Below are 24,677 nucleotides of genomic sequence, written 5' to 3' on the forward strand. Positions count from 1 at the left end.
GGGGTGCATCTAGAGGACCCCACTGACCAACAACTGGAAAAGAGGTGACCCACAACTAGCACTAGTTTTTTTTTTTTTTTTTTTTTTTGTTCAATAGCTATGGAATCTTGGAGAGGCATTGTCCCACCTATTATAAGGTATTCAGTGCTTTTATATATTTTTTAAAAGTGAAGTTATAAATTAAATTAAATAGAAATTTCTAGGACTCAAGGCATATATTGCATACTGTGATAGATATCTGAAAATTTTCTTGAAATTATATTACTAAACCTATATAAGAGAGAATATTATTCACACCTATATAAATTCTTTTCATATATTGATACATCATCCTCTTCTTTTTAAAAGTGTTAATGTATTTTAATTTTTAGATTTTCCTTTGTGACAAATAAGAGACATGTAATTAACTATATTTTCTACTTATAGATATTCTCAAATATTGACTTTATGTGATGTTTAATGTTATTCATAATGAGTAAAAAGTTAATTTTTAGTTGATAACTCTACATGTTACCTTTGTTCAGCTGACATCTGTGTTAGTAGTACCTCTGTTTTACTTGTTAATGATATTTATTATTTGTACTTAGTTTATGGCTTGTGATTGTTAATCTTATTTTGTTCTAAAGCTTGTATTGTATCCCAAAACATTTAAATGTTGAATTTTTAAAAAGTTAGATCTGGCAGGGCTGGAAAGATAGCTCAGAGGTTAAGAGTGTCGACTGCCCTTCCAAAGGTCCTGAGTTCAATTCCCAGCAACCACATATAACATAACAAGATCTGGAGCCCTCCTCTGGCGTGAAGGTGCATGTGCAGGCAGAACAATGTATACATAATAAATAAATCTTTAAAAAAAAAAGTTAGATCTGTAAAGTTCCATGTGCTTGTTAATCTCTATTGCTTGAGGACATGCTCACCCACAGATGTAGGATCGTACAATACACAGAGATTGGTTGAGAAGATAAAGTAGATGGGTGTTGTAGCAGTGGCGCATTTTAGAAGATTTTCACTTCTCAGCTTTAGATAAAACTGGGTGTTGTTGCACTTGCCTGTAATCTCAACACTCAGGAAGGTAGAGGCAGGAGGATCTCTGTGAGGTCAAGGCCAGCCTGGTCTACAAAGTGAGTCCAGGACAGCCAAGGCTACATAGAGAAACCCTTTCTGAAAAAAAATTGGAAGAATGGAGACAACAGAGTGAAAACATGCAACATAAAATTAAACTTTGTGAACACAACATTTTTTTCTAGGTGATAATTAAACAAGCTGATTCATAAGGAAAAGACATATGAATGATATAATAAGTATATCAATAGTAGATAATAAATAATATAAGTAGATAAATAAATAACTGATCAAAGCCAAGGTGAGGAGGAATTATAAAAAGAAAATAGTGAATCATTACATGTATATAAAATTTTCTAATGCTGCAGTTCCCAACTTGTGAGTCATGACTCCTTTGGCAAACCTGTATCTTCAGAAATATTTACATTACTATTCATAACATTAGAAAAATTACAGTTGTGAAGTAGCAATGAAAACAGTCTTAGGGTTAAGAGTCATTACAAAATGAGAAACTTTATTAAAAGGTCGCAGCGTTAAGAAGGTTGAGGACCACTGCTTTAAGGCAAGACTCACTCATAAGTTACAGTCTGCTACTTAACCATTCTTCCTCTTTATGTTGTCATTGACTGTGGGCAGCACTGATTTCCTCTGTAAGTCTATCAAGATTATTTAGCTCATGGAGCTTTCAGAGTGTTTTAAATGCACAGTATAAAAGCTCATATGGTTATATGCAAAATGAGCATGTATGTCCCTCTCCTGTAAGCCCCTCTTTCCTCTTTCACATCTACAACCTTGCAGAACAGCCAAAGGAGATCGTTGGAAAGAGGAAATGGGCTAATTCCACTGACAAAGTTGTAGTAGCACAGTTGTAAACAAATCCCTTTAACAAAGTAAACTCTAACGCAGCAGTCACATGGCAAACAAGGAGTTGTTTTCTTCTCAGAACTGTACTTTTAGCATTTCTTAACTTTGAAAGATGAAGTCACCTTTCAAGTTGTGTCACTGCATATATTACCTTATTAGTTACTTGACTCATTGTGACAAAATGGCTGAAAAAAATCAGCTTAACATGGAAGGAGCTCATTTTGGCTCAGAGTTTGAAGACAGTCAGTCAAGAGGAAGTCAAAGCAGCAGGAGCCCTAGGCGGCTGTGCCTGCCTAGAGAAGCAGAGAGAGATACCTGCTTTCAGCTCATTTCTCTCTCTGTGTCTCTGTCTCTCTGTCCCTGTTTCTCTCAGTCTCTATGTCTCTGTCCGTCTGTCTGTCTCTCCAGCCTATGGAATTGTGCCACCTATAGCTATGATGGGTCTTTCCACCTCAGTTACAATATCGTACGTAATTCTCACATATGTCAGAGGCTAACCTAATCTAACTTTTCCTTCACAGGCTTGTCTAGAGGCTTGATGAATAGGTGGTTCTAGATCCTGAGAAGTTGGCAGTTGTCCTTTGTGTTACCAGATTTTGGGTTCTTTTCAGTGTTTGGAGGAAATGACAGAGACATGTGCATCTGCAGGAAGATGCGATTTCAAAGCCTCCCCATTAATGTGTTCTCTCAAAAATCTGTTTCTAAGCACCCACACTGAAGAGCCTTGGGTCTGGCCTGGTGGTTGGTCACTTCATGGATCTGGGTGATAGATCCTAAAAGCTGAGAAAGGCATGGCAGATCGGGTTTAGGCCAGCATGCCCGGGTGAAACGGATTAGTGATGTTTTTATCCTTCTGTTTGCAAATGCTAAAGTAATTAATTCATCACCTATAATTTATGCAAGAAAGTTTGAAAGACAATTGCTATTGGCCAAGAGCTCACTTTATGGACGCTAAGCTTTTGCTTACTTGAAATTAGGAATGAATAAACATGGAGGCTCTCTGTTCTCACTTTCATTGGGAAAAACAAAAACAAAAACAAAAAACAAGCCAGCCCCTGGGTGGTGTAGTTACTTTTATAGGAGTAGAAAATTCAGATACAGAAGAGTCTGTGTTTTATTTCAGGAATTCCAATTCTGTTTCCTCTGTTGTTGCCATTATTTTGTCCCCTATCTGTAATGTAGAAAGTCAGAGAAACACATTTGGCTTTAATGAGCTCTCGTACCACCTGCCTCAGCATACTGTTTCCATAATTCTCAAAGGCTGATGACAGCCCCACCTCACTAAATGTTTGACTAACAAATTAGGATTTTTAAGAGAAAACAAAAGAGATACTATAATTTTGAGATAAGACAATATTTCTCAGGCCACAAAAGCACAAACAGTAAAGGAAAAAATTCAGAAATATTCTTTAAACTTTTCTTTCTTTTTTGACAAAGTCTTTCCAAGTACCCCTGCTATTCCATAGTTCACCGTGTAGGTGAGGCAATGATGACCACTGCCTAAGCCTTTGGAGAGTTGAGGTTGTAAGTGTGTGCCAACAAATCTTGCTCCCCTCTGCTCTTTAAAAGACCTTATTTGGAAAATAAAAAGTCAGGTGATATCCAGAAAACTCCACAATTTACAAATACCTCTTTAATTTAATTTAATTAAAAATTTTATTCACTTTACATCCTGATTGTAGCCCCTCTTTAATCTCCTCCCAGTCCCACTCTCCCTCTCTCCCACATCTGCTCCCCTAACCTTCAGAAAGTGGGAGCCCTCCTCCCTTACCAACGGACCCCAGACTATCAAGTCTCTTCAGGACTGCCTGCATCCTCTTCCTTTGTGGCTTGGAAAAGCCTCCCCCACCAGGGAGAAGAAATGGAAGTACATGTAACAGAGTTCACATCAGAGACAGACCCTGCTCCCCTTAATAGGCGACCCACAAGGAGACTGATCTGCCCATGGGTTACATCTGACAGGGGACCTAGGTCCTCTCCATGCATGGTCCTTGGTTGGTGCATCTGTCTCCACAGGCCCCCTTCAGCCCAGATTTGTTGGCTCTGTTGGTGTTCTTGTGGAGCTCCTGTCTCCTCCTGCCATACATGTTGTTGTTTTGGAGTCAGCCATGAGGTTACTCACTGGTTTTGCCATCGCTGATCTTCTGCCACTCAGATATGGTTTGTACTGACCACCACCATCTTTTGATAACTCTTAAAATGTAACAAAGACTTTTGCTAACATACTTCAGAAAAGAAAACTAATACCAGAAAGTATTTGACTTGACTAGTCATTGGGAAATATAAATTAGAACCACAGTGTGATGCTGCTTTGATATAAATTAGAATATTTACAGTGAGTCTTTTAACACCCAGCATTGGTGACAGGAGGTAAAGCACCCCCAGAATTTCAGATGGCAGTGAGTAATAAAAACAGCAAAAAGCAAATAGAGATGAATAAAGCCAATTATAAGATAAGTCCTCTGATGTTTATCTACATTGTACCCAGAATTTTAACCCTTAGGTATTTGTCTGGAGAAAAAATACAAATAAAAATTATGTTCATAATCATTCATAGCAACTTTACTCATAAAAACCTTAACTAGAATAGACCCAAGTACCTTCTGTGGTGGTATATTCTGCATACTGTTGTCTTCTAAACAATAAGAGAACTCGATGAGCAATATGATATGAATGAACTTAAACATAGAGTTGAGCGAAAGAAACCAGGCACAGCAAATGACTGCATTGATTTATATACACTCAAAAGATTAATAAATCAATTTATGGGAAGACACAAATCAGTTATCCGGAACACATTGAGACAGCAGAGAATAACACTAAAGGGACACAAAATTTCTTAATGATAACATTATTTTAGAATGTTGTTAGGGTATGATTACATACTTGTTACTTTGGTATTGGGGTGCAGACATCTGTGAGATATGTACATGTATATATATGATATAGATTATGTTCAATTATAAGGCAATATGTCTATATATGTGGCAGTTAAATGATATGATATGTCAGAAATCATGTAATGACGCTCTTAAATGACTGTAATTTAAAGTAAATTTTCATTAGACAATTTATTTAATAGTAAATGTGGTTACTTAAGTGAGTATGTACAAGCTCACAAAAGGTTTCAGTGACATACGTTTTGTTTTAGTTTTGAAGTGGCAATTCCCAGTTGCTCCATTATATCCTGTTCACCAAACATACAGGGTATTATGCGTTTTATCAAATTTGTCAAATACTTATTACATGACAAGACTTTTTGCTTTCTCTTGCTGTGATGAACACCGTGGCCAAAAGCAACATGGCTGACACTTTCAGGCAACAGCCTTTCCGTTGCTAGAAGTCATGTCAGAAGCTCAAGCAGGGAACAGAGGCAGGAACCATGGAGAAAAGCTGCTTGCTTCCTACTGCTGCTCAGCTAGCTCTTTTATATATTCAGGGGTCACCTGCTGAATGAAGACACCACCCACAGTGGGCTGTACTTCCTTACATCAATCAGCAGGCAAAACAGTTCTCCACGGAGATGGCCACATGCTGGCCTGATTCTGGCAAATCTTCAGATGAGGTTCCTCCTTCCCAGATGACTCTGGGTTGTGTCAAGTTGGTATTAAAAACTAACCGGCTCAGAAAGCACATATAATGAGCAGGTCAAAATTTCTAGCTTTCATAGAACGTCTGATAGCTTTACATTATCGAGTGTTTGTCTTTTCAGCCCTGAATGAACTTTAGTTTATCCCATCCTTGTAAAAATATATGAAATAGTTTTAAATTCTAATTATAGATACAAGGACAACGAGGATCAGAAGAGTGAAAAACACCTGCCAGTACACAACTGGCACAGATGTAGTCAGATCTGACATGCAGGCCTAAGTCGCCAGTACCGGGCTCAGAACGTTACTCTAACCCTAACCCCATGCCTAGCCCTGACCCTAACCCCATGCCTAACCCCTAACTCCAGCCCTGACCCTAACCCTAACCCTACCACTAGCACTAGCCCTAGCCCTAACCCTTCCATGACTCATTGCCTACTTCCCTTGAGCTGTGGTGTGCAGTTTGTCTGGCATTCTGTGTAATACCCACTGTAGTGTCAGTTCAAACATTACACCTGTACATACTTTTCATCATTGTCATCTTTTGTTGTGATCACTATTACTTCATGTTCAGACATATTTTCCATTTGCTAAGTCTTTCTGATTCTAGCTGTTTCTTCTCAAATATATTCTGAATATGGCAATTATGGATATTTTTCTGTATATATAATTCTTGTATGTGGCAGGCTGACTGAGAATATAACCTGGCTTTCAAATTCACGAAAGGCACACTTTTCTTACAAACCTGTAGCAATTCATGTAGCTTGGTGTAAGCCAACGTCACCTTACTTGTATATCAAGTATAATTCAAATGCTTTCAACTTGTCTCTGCAGAGGCCTTGTGCTTTGCTTCCTATGGGCTGCTGCTTGTTCACCCTGTTAGATCACTTTGCCTTCTTTTTCCTTTCCTGGAACCATTTAACTTTCAATGCCAAACAAATCGCTGATCCAGTGAGCTTCCTCTGACAATATTAAACAAACTCAACCACTTTATCCTCTTCAGTTTCTCCTCCTCTCTTCTTCCTTTTCTACCTTCTTCTTTGGTGTGTGCTTTGCTACAGTCAAGCTACTCTCTCATTCATTTATACACTCACCGCCTCTACTGAGTTTGTGTTTGCTTGTGCTATGGCTCATTCTCAGTGCATGCTGTAGGAAATAGTGTACCCCGTGAGAAACAATGTGTTTTGTTGTCAGGAAGGTGTATTCTTGCATCTCTATTGGAGGTTATTCCTCAAAATTCCTGAGAAATTTCTTGAGGTCTGTCTGCATTACATAGTAAGCAAATTTTATACTCAAAATTATGTATTTAAATACAGCAATCTAAAGAACAACTTTTTATTTATCCCACTTTTAAAAAGTCAAGTACTATACCTCTCTAGTTTGCTACTTAATGGTGAGAGAAGAGATCGTTGGCAGCTATGTGGGTATTGGGGTGTTTGGTGACTTCGTTTGCTACATGTATTTATTCCTTATGTGAATTAAAATAACAAAGCAAAGAGAGAATGCTACATTCACTGATATTTTTATATTGTGATTTTCAAGTTCTTCTGAAATCCGGAAATGGCTATTTCTCTAACAGAAAATTTAATTTACTTGATGACATAGGACTTACCAATGGCTGTAATATTAAATTTTCCTTATTATAAAGTCAGAGGAGTAAAATAATACTGTACTGTTCTATCTCATGAAGCTATAGTTTAGGAGTGATAAAATGGCATGACTTAATATACAGTAAACTGGACTGAGCAGAGTCAGCTGTATAAAAGATATATGAGAAATTTTATTTTCCTTCATGAGCAAATTAATTCTAGTATAATATCATATGTTGTAAAATTTATACATAGAGTTCTTTCTTATGGGTTATTTCCTCTCTTTTGACATGGAATAAAATAATTCTCTGGTTTTCTTCTACATGTGCTATGCCAAGTAAGTATGGCTTTTAGTCTGTGGTGAAATAAGATTGCTGAAGAAAATGATAATGCTTTGTTATAATGGGATGATACCATATCCATCTGAAGTATATGATAAGTTATGATTATCACTAATATTGCCTCCAATTGCAGTATAAATAAATGATATATTATGCAGTATAATATGCAAATATCTTATGGAGATTCTTTAGTGTAACATTATTCTTGAAAACTTTTGCTATCTCAAAATATGCTTTTATGATCCAGCTTGATACAATGTAAGGTGAATCTATCAGACAGCGACAAACCAGAGACTCAATGCTCTGCAGATGGAACATCACCTAGAAACCAGACCAATGGCCTCTTTTTCAAACACCTCTATGGGACTGCTTATTTTTCAGTTGTCTGTCTATCTATCTATCTGAGAAATCTAAAGCTTTCTGTAAAATACTTTCATTTTTTTTAAGAACATTAAAAAGACTCAAACATTGGTTTAATACCAGGTCACATTAAAGTAGCTCTCTTTGTGCAATGATGCAACTTTTAAAAAGTGTCACCTCTGAAAATTTTGATTAAGTATAGATGCTCATACCGGAAGCAGGTAGGATAGTTAAGCAGTAAAAGGTCAGTTGTGGGAAACTACAGATTAAAATTAACCATCAAGTTCACTGGGTTCTAGGTAATAATACAAACTGGAATTTTGTGTTGATTGTAACGTTTAAGCAAAATATTTGTCAGACAAGATGATACAGACGCACTACCCCTCCTTTCCATTTAATGTAACTAAATACTTTAGAAATTACCAACACGTACTGATTGGAGGAGTAACTCCTAGAGGGAGAGAGGCGCTCACCAGAGATCTAAGGTTCTGAGAGAGAACAATGTGATGAGCTTACTGGGCTTTTCTTTTATTTTCTCTGTACTCCCTGAGAAACTCTGAAGTGGCTTGTAAGTTGACACTCAGGGGTAAGGTTTAAAGAACATTTTCAAGGGTGGGATAGTTTGATCACATGGTGGAGAGTCTTGGCATCTGCCCAAAGTAGCAGACATTCTACTCCACAGACACTTGCTCAACCATGTTTACTCCAGTTACATTCACAGCAGCGAGGAAATGGAAACAACCTAAGTATCCTTCCAGGGATGAATGGATAATGAAAATGTAGTACATAGATACAATGAAATTCTATTTAGATGCAAAGAAAAAAGAAATTATGAAATTTTCAGTTAAATGGATGGACCCAGAAAGTATTACACCTGAGTAAGATAAGGCAAACCCATAAAGACACGTGCAATGTTCTCATTCTAACTCTAAACCTTTAAATGTGAGCATATAACACCGAATAACCACAGAAAACAGTAAAATAAAAAGGGGGAGTGGTGTGGAGAGAAGGAACTCTAAAGAGGGAGCTAATAGACAAAGGTGCCATGAAGGACAAAATGGGAACAATAGGGGGTGAACTGGGAAGTGAGGGGGAAGGACAGCAAAGAGAGATAGGGAGGAGGGATAAATGACACTAAGAATGTTTCCAAAGAGCTTCAGGGAAGCATTATTTTATGAACTTACTTAAGATAAATATGCACACAAATTAAATGAAGTTAATTATCTAATTATGTTTAAAAAAAAACATTTCTAACCTTTGAGTTATTGGTTAAAGAAATTCAAAAGATTCCCGAAAGCAATGTAGGCTATTGCCATTGTTGTTTTCTAGAACTTGAAGGTAAGACTTTTCTGCTGCTCATAGCTTACACTTAGGATCAAGACTTGGAGGGACTGAGCTGGACTGACCTAGAAGGCCCCTCTCTGAGGATGCTATGCAAGTTGCGGTGGGAGAAAAGCAGCCAGTACTTCTATCCAGCGTGAGGCTTACAAACCACAACAATGAACATCCTGGAAAGTTATCTTTAAAGGTGAGATAGTGTCACTTATATCTTGGACTTAAGATTCTTCAATATGATTCCTCCTGGTATAATGGAATTCATGCCTGGCATTTTCAATCTAGCCAACTGTCTGTGGCTGATGAGGTCATAAACCTTAGAGGAGAACTCCCCGATCGGCTTTGTTGCTTAAAATTATGTTTTTTCTTTTCCTGGTTTTTAGGCCCATTGTTTTCACCAGTGGTCTGTATCTTGCTGAGATTTTTTTGAATAAAAGATTTAAAAATAAGGCAATTCACTACCGAGCCAATATTTATTTCAACTTTATTGACTGGCTTTGCTTCTTTAACTTCAGTCCTTTTTTTTAGTTTGATTCCTACTAATCTCCAACTTTTAGTTGTGCTTAGTAAAAAAGTACAGAAAAGTATGTAAATTCCATTTTTTTTCTTAGACTTTCTAGTACTGGGATTGGGTTACATGCAATTGAGTTGTTTGACGGAAGGGTCCCACAGGAATCCCCAAACAACCTAGATTGTTGCCAAGACAATAGGTAGCTCTCCACAAGCTGACAGCAAGGCATGTTGAAGACAACACCCACACAAGTCCTTGAACATGCAGAGGTCTAGCTGGTGCCTACATAAAACATTCACTTCAATGTTTTAGCGTCTTTGGTGTGTAAAGCTTCTCTGCAGGCTTCCAAAAGAGAAACATATACAACAATCCAACTACAAAACATTGGATTTACAGTGATGTCCTGCCTGAAAGATGTGCTAGGCAGAAGGCATGTGGGAGGAACCAGCCACTAACTGATTTAACTTAAGGTCCATTCCGCCATATGGACCCCATACCCTGCACTTGTTGGGTGACCAAGAACCTGAGATTGGATAGCTCAGAGACCTACGGTAAAGCCAAGGTCTTAAAAATGGAGCCATGAAATGACACCTGATGATATTCTGCTATACTCATAGATCAGTGCCTTATTCAGCCATCCTCAGAGAAGTTTTCTCCTGCAGCAGGTGGGGACAAATACAGAGACTCACAGGCAGAGGTTATGCAGAGAGAGAGAAAGAGAGACATGGGGTGGGGGGTGAGAAAGATAACCACAGATGACTGTAGTGATGTCATAGCAAGCCTTCCAAATTCTCACATATTAATGCATCTACAGGTACCTTTGTGCATTAGTAAATTATAATTACTTAAGAGTTTTGTGCTTCAGTTTTCAGGAATGGCTCTAAAGACCATGCTTTGTATATATTTCATAGCACAAGCATCAAAACCTTTCATATTGTTAAGAAGAAAAAGAAAAACAACAGCAAAATGTCCTACCATAATCCAATTTTGGGAGATTTCCAGAACTTGGTAACAAAATTTCTTAAAATAGAAGCAGCCCTGTTTAGTGTGAACATATGTCTCTCAGGGCTAGTTGTATGCATAGTTTTCTTAGATTTCCTATGAATTTGAGTCACCATGCTGACTAAAAATTAACCATATTTTAATATTGTACAAATATTTCTGAGTGATGTTTAATAGTGGCACCTATATGTGAACAGGTGGGGCAGTTATTTGTCTTCTGGTGTATTCAAACTTTTTCTCTCAGGCAAAGGGAGTCAATCAGGATGCAACTTTCTTTTTTTAACAGATAGAAGCATTGGTTGCTAGGGACAGTCACATCCACCAGGTTCAGACTAAAAGTTAAGCTGTGACACACTTTGGAAACAAGTGCTCAATGCTTAGGTATAGTGTAATACATTAAACATTTTAGGCATTGTAGGTTTGTAGATCTTTAAAACCGTGTGGCGCATCAGCAGCGGCTACATGTCACTATAAGCAAACGACTGCATATTCCCACACTTTTATTTTGAAAATATGTATAGCGGACTTTTGGTTACTTTATTGAGTTCTTTTTCCTACTTCAATGCATCATCGCTCTCCCTTCCAACTTCCCAACAATAGGTATGATTGAAAGGTTAGAGGGGATAAGGGTGGTATAGGAGGTAGAAAAAAAACAAACCTGATAAAGTAGGCAAAAATTTGGCTACAAATGGCGTCTAGATGTAAGACTAGGCAGAATGGGAAATCTGATTTCTAATGCTGTAGAGAAAATGGCAGAGGGAGAAGAGATAAAGATTTAGTTTCAAGATGTCAGCAAAAGGTTTATTGTGGCTGTTGCCACTAGACTGTCACCTGCTTTGCTCCCAGGGGGGATTTTTTTCTTTTTCTTCTTCGAACATTCTGTCTCAAAAAAGTTTGGGAGAATGGCTGAGCAGTTTGAAAAATGCACAGTGGAAATGAAGGAATCTGAGAAACAACAACAACAAAAAAAATGGATGAAATGGGAAGACCAAAGGGGCCATTCAACTCTCTCATTTCTGAAGGATTACAGAGTTGGCCTTGCAACTGGAAAAGTTGTGGGTAGGGATGGAATCACTTGGGAGAACAAAAGGGCTTAGACCCAGTGACTGAGCAAGAGAGTGGGAGCTTCCTGAGCACAAAAGTGGAAAACTGAGTGGCCTGGAAGGCAGATCACAGCCCTAGCTGGTACCACATACTTTTGATTTCAACTCCTGAAGTCCCTGGGTAGGGCAGAAAGCAACGTGTACATGGGGAAGGAGGAGGGAAAAGGAGGCCATGTAGAGCTATAGAGTTTAAGAAAAACAGCTGTTTTGAAAGAAAGGGTTTAATCTTGAGCCAACTGTCCTGTCAGAGATAGAGGCGGGCAGCCTGAGATTTCAAAATCATCATTGGTTTTCTCGGCAATCACACAGGACATGCCTGCTAATGGTTTGGATTATGGTTATGATGAGATAGCGTGGCATCCTATAGAAATGATAGATGTGAGGCATTTTAAAGAGGCTATGATTTCCTATGGAATGCGTTCACCTTATGTAAAACAAATATTAAATAACTGGGCTACCCCTAATAGAATCATTTCCTAAGATGGGAAGGGTCTGGTAATAGCTGTGCTAAAGGCTGGTCAGCAGTTATAATGTTTAATGTGGTAGAGGGAGAAGGCTGTGACTACTGAACAGTGAAATAGAACAAGGGAAATGAATATTGTCAAATGATCAGTTCCTTGATGAAGGGTAGTAATCTGTTTTATAAGAACAGATTTGATTTGATGATGCTATTATAGAACAATATTACTTAGTGGCTTTAAGAACTTAGGATAAAGTTTAGGAGCCTGGAAAAAGTTCCACTTTATTCACTAATATTTACAAGGCTCTGGGGATGCCTTCACAGGTTTCATGCAAAGATTTGTTCCAGCTGTAAACAAAGCTGTATCAGACCCGGATGAAAGACAGGTGTTGATAGAGAAAATAGCTTATGAAAATGTGAATTCTGGATGTAAAAGAGTTATTAGACCATTAAAGGCATGGGCAGTGCCAATGGATGAGCGAATGAGGAACACAACTAATATTGGTTTTCACAAGCATCATGCTAATATCAAAGGACAAACTATAGCTAAAGGTGTTAGATAACAAAATGCCAGGTGCTTCAGTTGTGGAAGATTTGGTCATTTACAAATAGATTTTGACCAAGCTGCTAAAAAGCTCAGATCTCAAAATGCCCAGTGTGTGAACTGTGAGAAATATAGTACTTTCTGCTAGAGAAGGGAACAAGTCATTTCTGGTGGCAATGGGTTTTCAAAGAGAACTCATATGCTTTCCAGGGTTTGCAGATGTTGTGCAAAGGTTACCATTGGACAAATAAGTGCAGGTTCAAAAGAGGTATCCAAGGCAACTTCTTGCCATTGGGGAAAAACTTTTGTTTGAGGCCCTATAGCAAAAAGAACAAGCAGTTTCAGACAAGAGAAGCTGAGAGTCACTAGATTAGAAAACTACATAACAACAACAACAAAACCTTGATCACTGATTTGAAAAACATTTAGTTCATTCCAAATGTCTTTGTTTATAATTTCTCACTAAGCATGGTACAATTAAGAGCTTAACAATGAAAGGGGGAAATATAGTGAGAAATTTGGTTTCTTTAAAAGCATAGAAATGTTATGTGAATATGCTTTTGTTTTGATCCTGGACATGGGATATGGGCTGTTTCAGACTGTCCACAGCAGCTAACTATGTTTTGTTTCGTGCCGGACAGGAGAGTGATTTTGTCAGCTGAAGACAGTTTATGTTTGGAATTCTGGGGACTCTTCAGAGGGTATATAAATGCCAGAGCTCTGACAGGTGTGGTGGCTGCTGCTCCTGTTGCTGCTGCAATTTGTTGTGGTTTGTCAAGTGGTTGTGAGCAAAGGGTCAGGTTAAAAAATTGGATATCCTGCTGGCACAGAGCAAATTTGGCCAAAGGAACTCAACGCCCCTAATCAGCAGGAAGTACTATAGTGATATCTATGGCCTCTTTCTCTTCTAGCCTTTTTCTTATACTTAGTGTTGTGGGATTGGAAGGGGTAGGGAGATAGGAAAAAGAACCCAATAAAGTAGCCAAAAGTCTGGGGGACAAATATTCGAATAATAAACAAACAAACAAACAATCTTGACAGTATCTCAAGAGCAAACACAGAGGTTTATGGATTTTTGGTACTGACAGAAAACATTTCAGAAAACATTCAAGGTCAAAAGCTAAATGTAACCAGATCTCAGACAGGAAGATTAGAAAAAGACTTAAGTCATAAATACACTTTAGATTGGCATTTTTCCTGGGTGTGACAAATTGTCTCTAAAAAATACAAAGTCATTAAGTTGAGTAGTGACCTCAGCATTAAACCTCACTCAAACAGCCTCCAGTTCCACAGCCTCAAACTTGAATCATGTTGATTTCTCTCCATTCTCTGTCCAGATAGTCTACATGCGGAGAAGTTTTCTTCCATGGTTTGAGCTAGATTTTGACAGTTCCACTCTTCATAATAACGGTGCTTTGAACTTCTTCCTAGCCACAAGTTTCCACTGACTATTGTCAGTTAGACCGTTCACGTCCAGCTGTTAAAGTTTGGAATCATTGGATACAATTAAGAACGAAAGAAGCCATCTCCCTCTGTTACATAAATGATGATGGTGTAATTTAAAAAGTCACTCATCTGATTATATACAGCTCTCTAGTTTTATTTATATAAACTGGTTTTCTCTAGCTACTTTGGAAAAAAGCTGTAAGAGGCATGGTCATTTTTCCTGTATTACTCATAGAACCCGTGCGTGGGGCTGGGTAGTGTTGGCAGCAAACTGGTTTCAGCAGCTTGGCTTAATGAACTTTAGTTTTCCAGTTGTACTTTAAAAATAAATTATCTGGACTCACAATCAAACCTTCGGCAGAGTGCAGGGAATCATATGAAAGAAGGGGAGTTTGATGTGGAAAGGATAGGAGCTCCACAAGGACCAAACGTATCTGGGCACAGGGTCTTTTCTGAGATGGACACTCAACCAAAGTCCATGAGAGGTTAAAACCTAGAACCTCTGCTCGGATGTGACCCGTGATAGCTCAGTAATCAATTGGTTTCCCATAGTAAGGGGAACAAGGACTATTTCTAACAGGAACTCAATGGCTGGCTCTTTGACCTCCCCACCTCCCAAGGGAGGAGCAGTACTGTTAGGCCACAGAGGAGGACTTTGCAGCCAGTCCTGAAAATACCTGACAAAAGGGAGTCATATGAAAGGGGAGGAGGTCCTCCCCTATTAGTGGACTTGGAAAGGGGCAGGGAGGAGATGAGGGAAGGAGGGTGGGATTGGGGAGGGAATGAGGGATACAGCTGGGATACAGAATTAACAAAATGTAACTAATGAGAAAAATAAAATTATAGAAAAAAAATAAATTATCTGAAGAAGAGCTTATGATAAACTACCTGTGGCTGTTGCCCCTGTGTACCTACTGTGAGAACTATGTGATGCAAAATCAAAACAAAGAAAAGAAAGACACACATGGTATATATTCACTTATAAGTGGATACAATAATATAGGATAAACATACTAAAATCTGTACACCTAAAGAAGCTAAACAAGATGGAAGACCCGGGGTAAGATGATCAGTCCTCACTCAGAAAGACAAACGGGATGGACATTGGAAGAAGGAGAAAACAAGAAACAGGACAGGAGCCTTCCACAGAGGGACTCTGAAAGACTCTACCCAGCAGGGTATCAAAGTAGATGCTGAGACTCAGCCAAACTTTCGGCAGAGTGCAGGGAATCTTATGAAAGAAGGGGGAGATAGAAAGACCTGGAGGGGACAGGAGCTCCACAAGGAGAACAACAGAACCAAAAATCTGGGCACAGGGGTATTTTCTGAGACTGACACTCCAACCAAGGTCCATTTATGGAGATAAGCTAGAACCCCTGCACAGATGTAGCCCAGGGAAGCTCATTCTCCAAGTGGGTTCCCTAAAAGGGGAATAGGGATTATCTCTGACATGAACTCAGTGGTTGGCTCTTTGATCACCTCCCCCTGATAGGGGAACAGCCTTGCCAAGCCATAGAGGAGAAGAATGCAGCCAGTCCTGATGAAACCTGATAAGCTAGGGTCAGAGGGAAGGGGACAAGGACCTCCCCTATCATTGGACTTGGAGAGGGGCATGGGAGAAGATGAAGGAGGAAGAATGGGAATGGGAGAGAATGAGGGAGGGGGCTACAGCTGGGATACAAAGTGAATAAACTGTAATTAATATAGAAATAAAAATTTAATAAAAAAGTAAGTCATAAACAATGAAGAAAAAATAGAAAATGACCATTATTTTCCTTCTCTTTCTGGATGAGAATAGATCCCTTAGCACATTCCAGCCTTTTAAATCCAAGGGACACCATGCTTAATACCTTCCCTGGTGTGTGAGCAACCTGACTGTCACAATGGAAATGTCTCCCAACTGCCTCTGCATTTCTCCCTAACCCTACATCGTTAGCACAAAGTCTATTTAGATATAAGTTAAAAATGTTCTGCTGCTAGTTGGAAATATATGACTGTGAATTCATGCATCATGAACTCATGCATCTATGTACAATATAAGCCAGAGAGTAGGTCTAGGGATTCAATAAAGGAGAAACTTAGATTTCATAAATTGTCAAGGTAACATTAAAAATAAGATTAAAAGTGACGATGCTCATAGTTGGCAAAGACATGGTAAAGAAGTGAGCTCTTTCTTACCAATAAAGAGAATAAAATCTAGAGATATCTTTTCTAGATGTCAGCACATGAAAAAGTTTATGTCCACAGTTTTTGATTCAGTAACTGTAGGAATAGCTACAAAGGAACCAATAATCAGAATGTAAAATTCACCATTAGGATGTATGTATATCCTTTAAGACAGTTGTTTGTCTTATATAATGCAAATAAACAGATGATAATTTCATGGGTTTAACCCCATGATATTGGTTCAATTAAATGGGACATATTAATGTAAAATAGTTTTCTATTTTAATATGGGCTTGTAAAATGTCTAATGACATATAATCTTTTAGAGGAGTCTTAAAATTGTGGATGATGTCATATAATGAGCCAAACCTCATTATTAACAGAAGCATCTAAGGAAGAACTTTACTGTAATGATGAATTGCCTGTAAAGTCGCTGGTTTGATGATTGAAGCATGGCACAGAAGAAAAAGGCCTTCTATATAGAAATGAATAGCATCAACTAGGATGCCATCTCTTTGTACTTTGTAAGTGAAAATATTTTATGTCCTTTAGGACAGCTAGTTCTTCTAGGTAAGTAAAAACAATCTCTTTAAATTTTTAATTGGAACAATTGATTTTTTTCAGAAAGGAAAAAAAGAGTCATGCTTTAATAATGAGTTCAGAGTAAGTCTTGTGTGAGAGGAGGTCCCTCATAAGTTAAAGACTGGGAAGTTATTTTTTTCTCAGTGGCTAAGCAAAGAGCATTTCCAGAAGCGTGGCAGAGGACAGTCAGCGCAGCACACTCTTCATCCTCCACAAGAATGAAACTTCTAGAAAGCTCAGTGAGGAGGAAGCGGAGGAGGAGAATTCATTTATTCATTCATCTGTCGTTTGATTTTTCCATTTTCTTCCAGCCATTGGTAATTTGTTAATGTTTTTTCTGGCAGTCTAGAATTTTTTTTAAGCCAAGAGGGTCTAGTTTCTTTAGGAAGAATTTAAGGAAATATGTTGAATAATTATTTGTTAAAATACATGAATTTTCTGAACACACTCCCATCTTCTCAACGTCTTCCTGAGACCTCTGATTGAGTCTTCCTTTTCTGTTAAACACATATCAGAGGAAACAACTGGGGATTTGCACAGTTTTAATGATTTATGAGAAAGAATTTCCGAGTGTAAAGAGGAATGGAGCACTTATAAATTTATCAATCATTTATCATTGTTTTCCACTGTAAACAGCAACAGATGAGACAAAAATAAAAGGCAAATAAAAAGTAATCACAATTTCTTTCTTTAAAATAAGTTTGTTTGTATTTTACAGACTTCTGTATTTTGTTTACATTTGAGTAACATGAGCATACATGAATATGTATAGCTAATATTTATTTTTACATCTCTATTCTCACTCATATTTGAAGGTATGGCTATAAATGATACCAAATGGAAAACGGGAAGATATGCCAAAAACTGGTTTTTGGGAGACATCTGAAAGGAATTAGACACGTTTCAGAAGTACTTCTCTCGTCTATGCCTGTGCCCCTGGCTAATATGTTCTTTGTAAACTAAATTCCGGCTTTAGAAAGTTTGCCAGACACACAGGACCAGTGCACTGCCTCGTGACCCCGTCACTGATCAGAGGCAGCCATAGAGAGGCCTGGGCCAGACCACTGTTACCACGGTGACTTTGCAAGACCCTGCATGTCTTCTCTCTCTGACACAGACACACACACACACACACACACACACACACACACACACACACACACACAGTGAGAGGGGGAGAGAGAGAGAAAGACAGAGTGAAACACACACACAGAGGGTGGTTTACATGCTTTCTGTTAGACTAAGGGTACAATAGGATCGAGAGAGAGAGAGAGAGAGAGAGAGAGAGAGAGAGAGAGAGAGAGAGAGAGAGAGAACTTTGAATTTCCAGAGACAAAGAGACCACAGGGAACCAATGGTCTAAGACTTAAGTTCAGAGCTTACTAAACTGCAGCAGCAGCAGCAGCAGCAGCAGCAGCAGCAGCAGCAGCAGCAGCAGCAGCAGCAGCAGCAGCAGCAACATTTAACTCCAAGTCTACATCTTGTCGAGCTAACCTGATATCAATAATCTTGAGAAATGCTTTCAAATTTGTTTCTCTGAAGGAATTTACAATCAGTAAGAATCCATATTTGAGGTTTGTATTGATATACTTGGATTTTTGATTCCTGACTTTGTTCTGTTCTACTTTTCTCTGTGTGGTTTGCAAAGTCAATTTATTTCCAATGCCCCTTGACTCTCTTCAGGAGTGTCTTGGTCTTAGAGAGCAGACGCTAGACTGCAGAACAGGGAGAAGAAAGGCAGAGGTGTTTCTTCTCTATGTTACTGGTGGTTTCTAAATGGATGAGGTATTCCAGGCTCTTGACATCTGGCTCAAAGAACTGAAGAAGGGTGCCCAAACAGCAAAATAGGAAAAGATTTTCTTTAAAGGTATAAAAGGCAGGTGTGGAGTAGATATGCTGTGAGAGAGCACAGATGTTGAACAAGATTTGCTCAACCGCTCTGGGTTACTTCTGGCTCACCTTTTTATAGGTCATCGGAGAGGAGGGATTGGGTGCCTCTAGTGGGGTGCTGGTGGTTGTCTGTTTTGATTTTGACCTTGGGTTATGTAATCTTTTATTCACTGTGTTCACTGTGTTCTTTCCAATGAGGTATCTAATTTTAGTAACATGCATGTCTAATCTTAGACAAGCATAAGATAGTAAATAGATATTCCCTAAAAATTCGTTCAGATAACTTTGTCTTATACACACACCTCAAATCAATACAAGCTGGGTTATCCTGGGTTATCTCACTGCCTCTAGCTCTAGAATATACTCCAGAATGTGTTTGTTCACAAAAGGCAAATTGGTAAGAGATTGCTAGGGAGCCATTATGAAAGAATGGCAGATTGCTATTTGGAAGGGGCTGTGTGTAGCTTAAACCAAGTGGGACCTCGTGTCACTAAGCTATCTCTGTGTTTGCCTGACTTTCCTCTCAGCTCTTCCTGCCTCTGAGAGTTGCTGTTTCCTTTCTGTCTCCAGTTCTCTAAAGAACGGGCATCATTTCTGGCTTCTGCCTTTTGCACGTCATTCAAACTTTCTCTTTCCAGCTATCTGAGGACCTACCCCTATGCTCTACCTGAAGACCAATCCTTATGTCCTACCTGAGGACCTACTCTTACATCCTGCCTGAGGACCTACTCCTATGTTCTACTTGAGGACCATACACTCCATTCTTGCCTTTCTAAACTCTTTCTGTAACCCCTCTTCAGGTAAGGACCAAAGAATTACATCACTAATTCAATCTACTCTCATGAATACCCTGTCTAACCCATTTCAAGGCAGGGAGCCTAGACTGTGGCTGCCAACTCCACCCATTCTTGTGACACAAAGACTGTTTATTTCCAAGCACAGGCACTATACCCAAACCCAAGACTTGCCTGGGGATCATGGGTTTGGCATTCTTCTAAATTCCCTCTTTAAGTAAGAGTCCCAAGTCATGACAACTCCACCACCAACTCCACTCATCCCTAACAACTTCATCTATCCCTAAGACACAAGTACTGACCATCTCCAGGGACAGGCATAAGATCATCATACCAGTAATGACATGCTTCCAACCTCCCTGAGGACCTTGTGTTCCACTCTTACCTTCTGAATTCCCAGTCCTGCCCCTGTACTTCAAGGTTGGTGTCTTAAATTCATGTAATCAACCCTACCAGGTCACACTGCCTTTGGAAAACTCCTAAGTAGCTCTCCAGATTGGCTGTGAGAATCTTGTAACTTTATAGAAAATCTGATCCTCAGTTGAGAAACCTCACTTGTCTTTCAATGAGTTAGGAATACTTCTGACACACCATTCCAACACCATCATTTAATTGCCAAGAGATCAATAACCTGACAAGTTGGGGTTATAGGAAACAAGCTTCTAACTATCAATCATCCAAGGAGAGACGATTTTATACCAAGAAACAGTACCAGTGCCTAACTCCAGATGTCTAGATCCCATTGCAAATACACAAACATGAATAATTAAAACATAGTCTCTGCTAAAAGTGGTACTCCTACATTGATTCAAGGCAGCTGCAAGAAAGATACCAGAGAACCTGTCACAGGAAGCTGAAGAAAGATGCCTAAGTGCCTACCCTGGTCATGCCAGCCCAGGGAGGACGGAAGAAAGAAACCTAATGCCTGCTATGGATGCCACAGTGATAAATATGTGATGGAAATGGGAAAGATGGGAGTATTCAGCAGGGAGATGGATGAAAAAATGAAGCAAAGAGATTTATACACTGTGGAGAAAGACAGATCTAGAGACTAAATGGCAGTGAGGAACCACAGGTTTGATGAGGTACTGTCCTGGGCTGTTGCCAAGGGCCATTCTGGGCCCTTGGTTCTGCTGCACCTGATGTATGTGTTGATATCTGTAGGTCAAGTTACCATCAAAGAGCAAGTTAATGTCCATGGCTTGGGCTACCACTGGAGATCATGTAGACATCTGAGAGTTGTGCTGATGCAGGGGACATCTGAATGGGCTGGGCTGTCACAGGAAGCCACGGGAACATCTTGAGGCAGGCTGCTGCCAAGGGCCAGGCCTGTGCACTACTAAGGTCATGCAGATGTCCTTGGTCTGTACTGTCTCCTGAGGCACTGTGCTGAGCTGGCCCTGCCTCTCACTTGGTCAGCACAGTAGAGCTGACCCTGAGCCAGTAAGCTTTCCCTAAGGACTCTGCCTCATCTGGGAAGCATAGTAGACTTGGCCCTGAGCAGGTGAGCTTGCCCTGAACATGGGAGAGCTGTCCCTGCCCTCATCAGCCACTGGGTAGTATGGGCGATGGAGAGACACTCTTTCTTCCTCCCTTGCTGCCTTTGGCAGGCAGGTGATCTGGTCCCTCTGTTATGAGAGTGGGAGAGTTGTCCCTATTCCTCACTGGCTGTAGCACTTGAGAGAGTAGATCCTGAACCTTTCCTGGGCAGCACAGTAGAGCTGTCCCTGGTGGTGAAGGCATGGGTGAGCCAGTCCTGAGAACATGAAAGCAGGAGAGGACCTTGCTCATTGCTGGATGCAGCATTGGATGAGCTAGTTGGGGCAGTGATGGAGAGCTCACTTTGGTGGTGTGGGTATAGGAGAGCTGACTAACTCATCTATCTCCTAACCCCAGATCCAGGGCTTTTAGTTGGTCTACTGCAACATCTACTCCATCTATGATCTGCTGGAGGATGCGAAATAGCTGGTCCTGTGATCCAAAACTCCCTGCTTTATGATATGGGGCATCAACAGGACATCTGAGAGCAGTCCCCATGAGGATCCAGTAGAAATGGTGTAGCAGAAGCCAGAGGCCTAGAAACAGACCTAGAAACTCATTGCAAGGAACATTTGCAAGTGAAGGGTATGCTATGGAACACACAAAGTAGTTTCACACACTATGGGAAACACTACAGTTTCCATAATGAGATTTTTAAAATTCTATTTCATTTTTCTTTCTTTTTTTGGGGGAAACAGTTACAAGGGTGGATTCAGATACAAATGGGTGGGGAGATCAGTGGGATTGGGGTACATGATGTGAAATTCACAAAGAATCAATAAAAAGTTAAAAAGGACTACTCCTAAGAAAATGACTTATGTGATTTAAAATAGTGTTTAAAAAAATAGCAATAATAGACATGATCAAGGAACTTGAAGATATGAATAAATCATGAAATGAAAACCACAAAACACAAATACTTGAAAGAAATAATAAAACAATTCAAGATATAAAAGTATAATTTAATAAAGAGATTGAATTTTTGAGGAAAAGTCAAAATAAAATAAATCTTGAAATAAAAATTATTAATTTAAACAAAAACGCAGAAAAATTTCTTAGCAAAAGATTGGTTTGAGTGAAAGAAAGAATCAGGTTTTGAAGGCAAAGTAGCAGAATTGGGTCACTCAATCAAAAATAAAATGTCAAATTAGCAAACAACCCCCTCCCCAAACAGAAACCAAACAACTGAACAACGAAACATGCAGGAACTCAGGGACACTATAAAAAGACCAAAACTACAAATGGTGGGAAAGAAGAAGAAAATAACCACAAAAAATACTTTCACCAAAGCCAGAGAATAAAGCTTTCCCATCACCATGCTAGCTCTGGGTGGGTGGAGAGTAGGGTACCTTGCACCTGCAAGATTCTACATGATCTTATGTTTCCTTATTTTAGATGCTCATCTGCTGTAGCATCCTTAAAACTAGCTGTTCCCATCATTTTCCTCTTTCTAACTACATGAAGTAAATTTTGTCATGTCCTGTAGCTTGATACTTATTTATGAAAAGAAAGAATGTGTATGACAAGTTCATGAAGCCAGCTTACCACAAAGGAATACAGCCTTCATATTTTTTCTTTTATTGAAATTAGATTCATTTATTAATAATGTATCATATATTCAGATTATGGTTTCCTCTACTCCTCTCGGTTCCCTCCCACCTCTTCTGCCATCTGAATCCACCCTCTTTCTGTGTCTTATTAGAAAACTAACATGCTTCTATGAGACAATAATAAAATAAAATAAAACAAAGAAACAAAAAAGGATGTCATGATTCTAACTTCAGGACAATAAGAGGCATACAAAATAAACTCACGTCTGAGAAGTTTGACACACTGTCCTGTGAGTTCCTTGATATAGGCAGAGTCTACATCTGGGTTCATATAGCTGATTGTGGGCACAATCTTAAAAGAGTCAAAGTAATCTCATTGTCTACTTAGCTGTGTCTATGACCTGCAGAAGATGCACCAAACTTTGATAGTCCAGCACCAGAAGGTCAAGTGATATGGAGGCCAAGCACATTTAACTGTCTTCTAATCTCCAACTGACAAGATGAATTTGAAAACAGAAGCTGAAATCCTGTATACGATGCACATGAAAACCCTGCTCTCACTAAAGAGGAAAAACAGGGAACCCATGCTAACATCAAGATTTGGAGAACAACAGATTCACTGGAGAACTTGGAAAGCTTGAGTTTCTTAATAAGTGATTTAATAAAGTTTTGGAAAGCAAAAGACAGTCCAAATATAAGATATGGAAGAAAATTTGGAGGGCCTCTGACAGATGTGAGATCAAAATGAAACCACAGATATGCTAAGCTCCTAATGAATCAGTTTTTCACCAGAATGTTTTCCTTGATGTTAAGAAAGGACTTGCTAGGAAAGGTTTGTTTCCTGTTGTAGCAAAGTCACAAGAACACCATTAAATTTAATGCCAGGATTTTCTTGGTGATTGACAAAAGGTGATTGATGTGCTAAGATACAGCAAAAGATCTAGGAGTGTTTATTCCTGCTTTCCCTTACAGCTCAAGGGACAAGAAATGATTTTTTTTTTCTTGAGGAATCATTCATGCCACTGAAGATAAAAATGAATTGGAAGGCAGTCCAGGAGCTCACTGGTATGTATGGACAATGCCAGGCAGCAGAACTGAAACCAGTGCCATTGTATAGGCTAGATTTTTACCTACCATGAGAAGTCACTATTTGAATGGTCACAAGGGAATATATATATATTACACAGTGGCAACTTGGGGAAATGGAAGATAGTGAAAGGATCAGACTAACTTTGCAACCTATATGTCTTGTAAAGCCTTTAGTTTTGAGTTTTAGGTCCAGGTTAAGCTAAAGTCTCTTAGTACTTTTCCAGAGAATGGAGGAATGTGACCCTATCTGTGAGGACAGATATAAAAAATCGAGAAAGCAATGACCTTCACTTAGCAAAAAGAATGACCAGACCCTTGTCTTCGAGATAGTGTTTCTTAGCAACCAACTCAGATAGCCTCAATCCTTTTTCTGAGTAGACTCTGACCTCCAACCAACAGCCCGCAGCCCCAATCTTTAAGGATGAGCTAACCACCCCCACCTTTATTTTATTTTATTTTATTTTATTTTTTAATTTTTATTTTTTTAATATTAGTTACAGTTTGTTAACTTTGTATCCCTGCTGTATCCCACTCCCTCTTTCCCTCCCAATCCCACCCTCCCACCCTCATCTCCTCCCTGCCCCTTTTCAAGTCCACTGATAAGGGAGAACCTCCTCCCCTTACATATGATACAGGTGTCTTCAGGACTGGCTTCAAAGTCCTCCTCTGTGGCCTATCAAGGCTGCTCCTCCCTGGGGGAAGGGGGGAGTCAAAGAGCCTGCCATCGAGTTCATGTCAGAAACAGTCCCTGTTCCCCTTATTATGGTACCCACTTGGATACTGAGCTATCAAGGGCTACATCTGAGCAGGGGCTCTAGGTTGCATCCATACATGGTCCTTGTTTGGAGGAACAGTGTTATAAA

This window comes from Meriones unguiculatus, chromosome 2, assembly GCF_030254825.1.
Source record: "Meriones unguiculatus strain TT.TT164.6M chromosome 2, Bangor_MerUng_6.1, whole genome shotgun sequence".
Lineage (NCBI taxonomy): Eukaryota > Metazoa > Chordata > Mammalia > Rodentia > Muridae > Meriones > Meriones unguiculatus.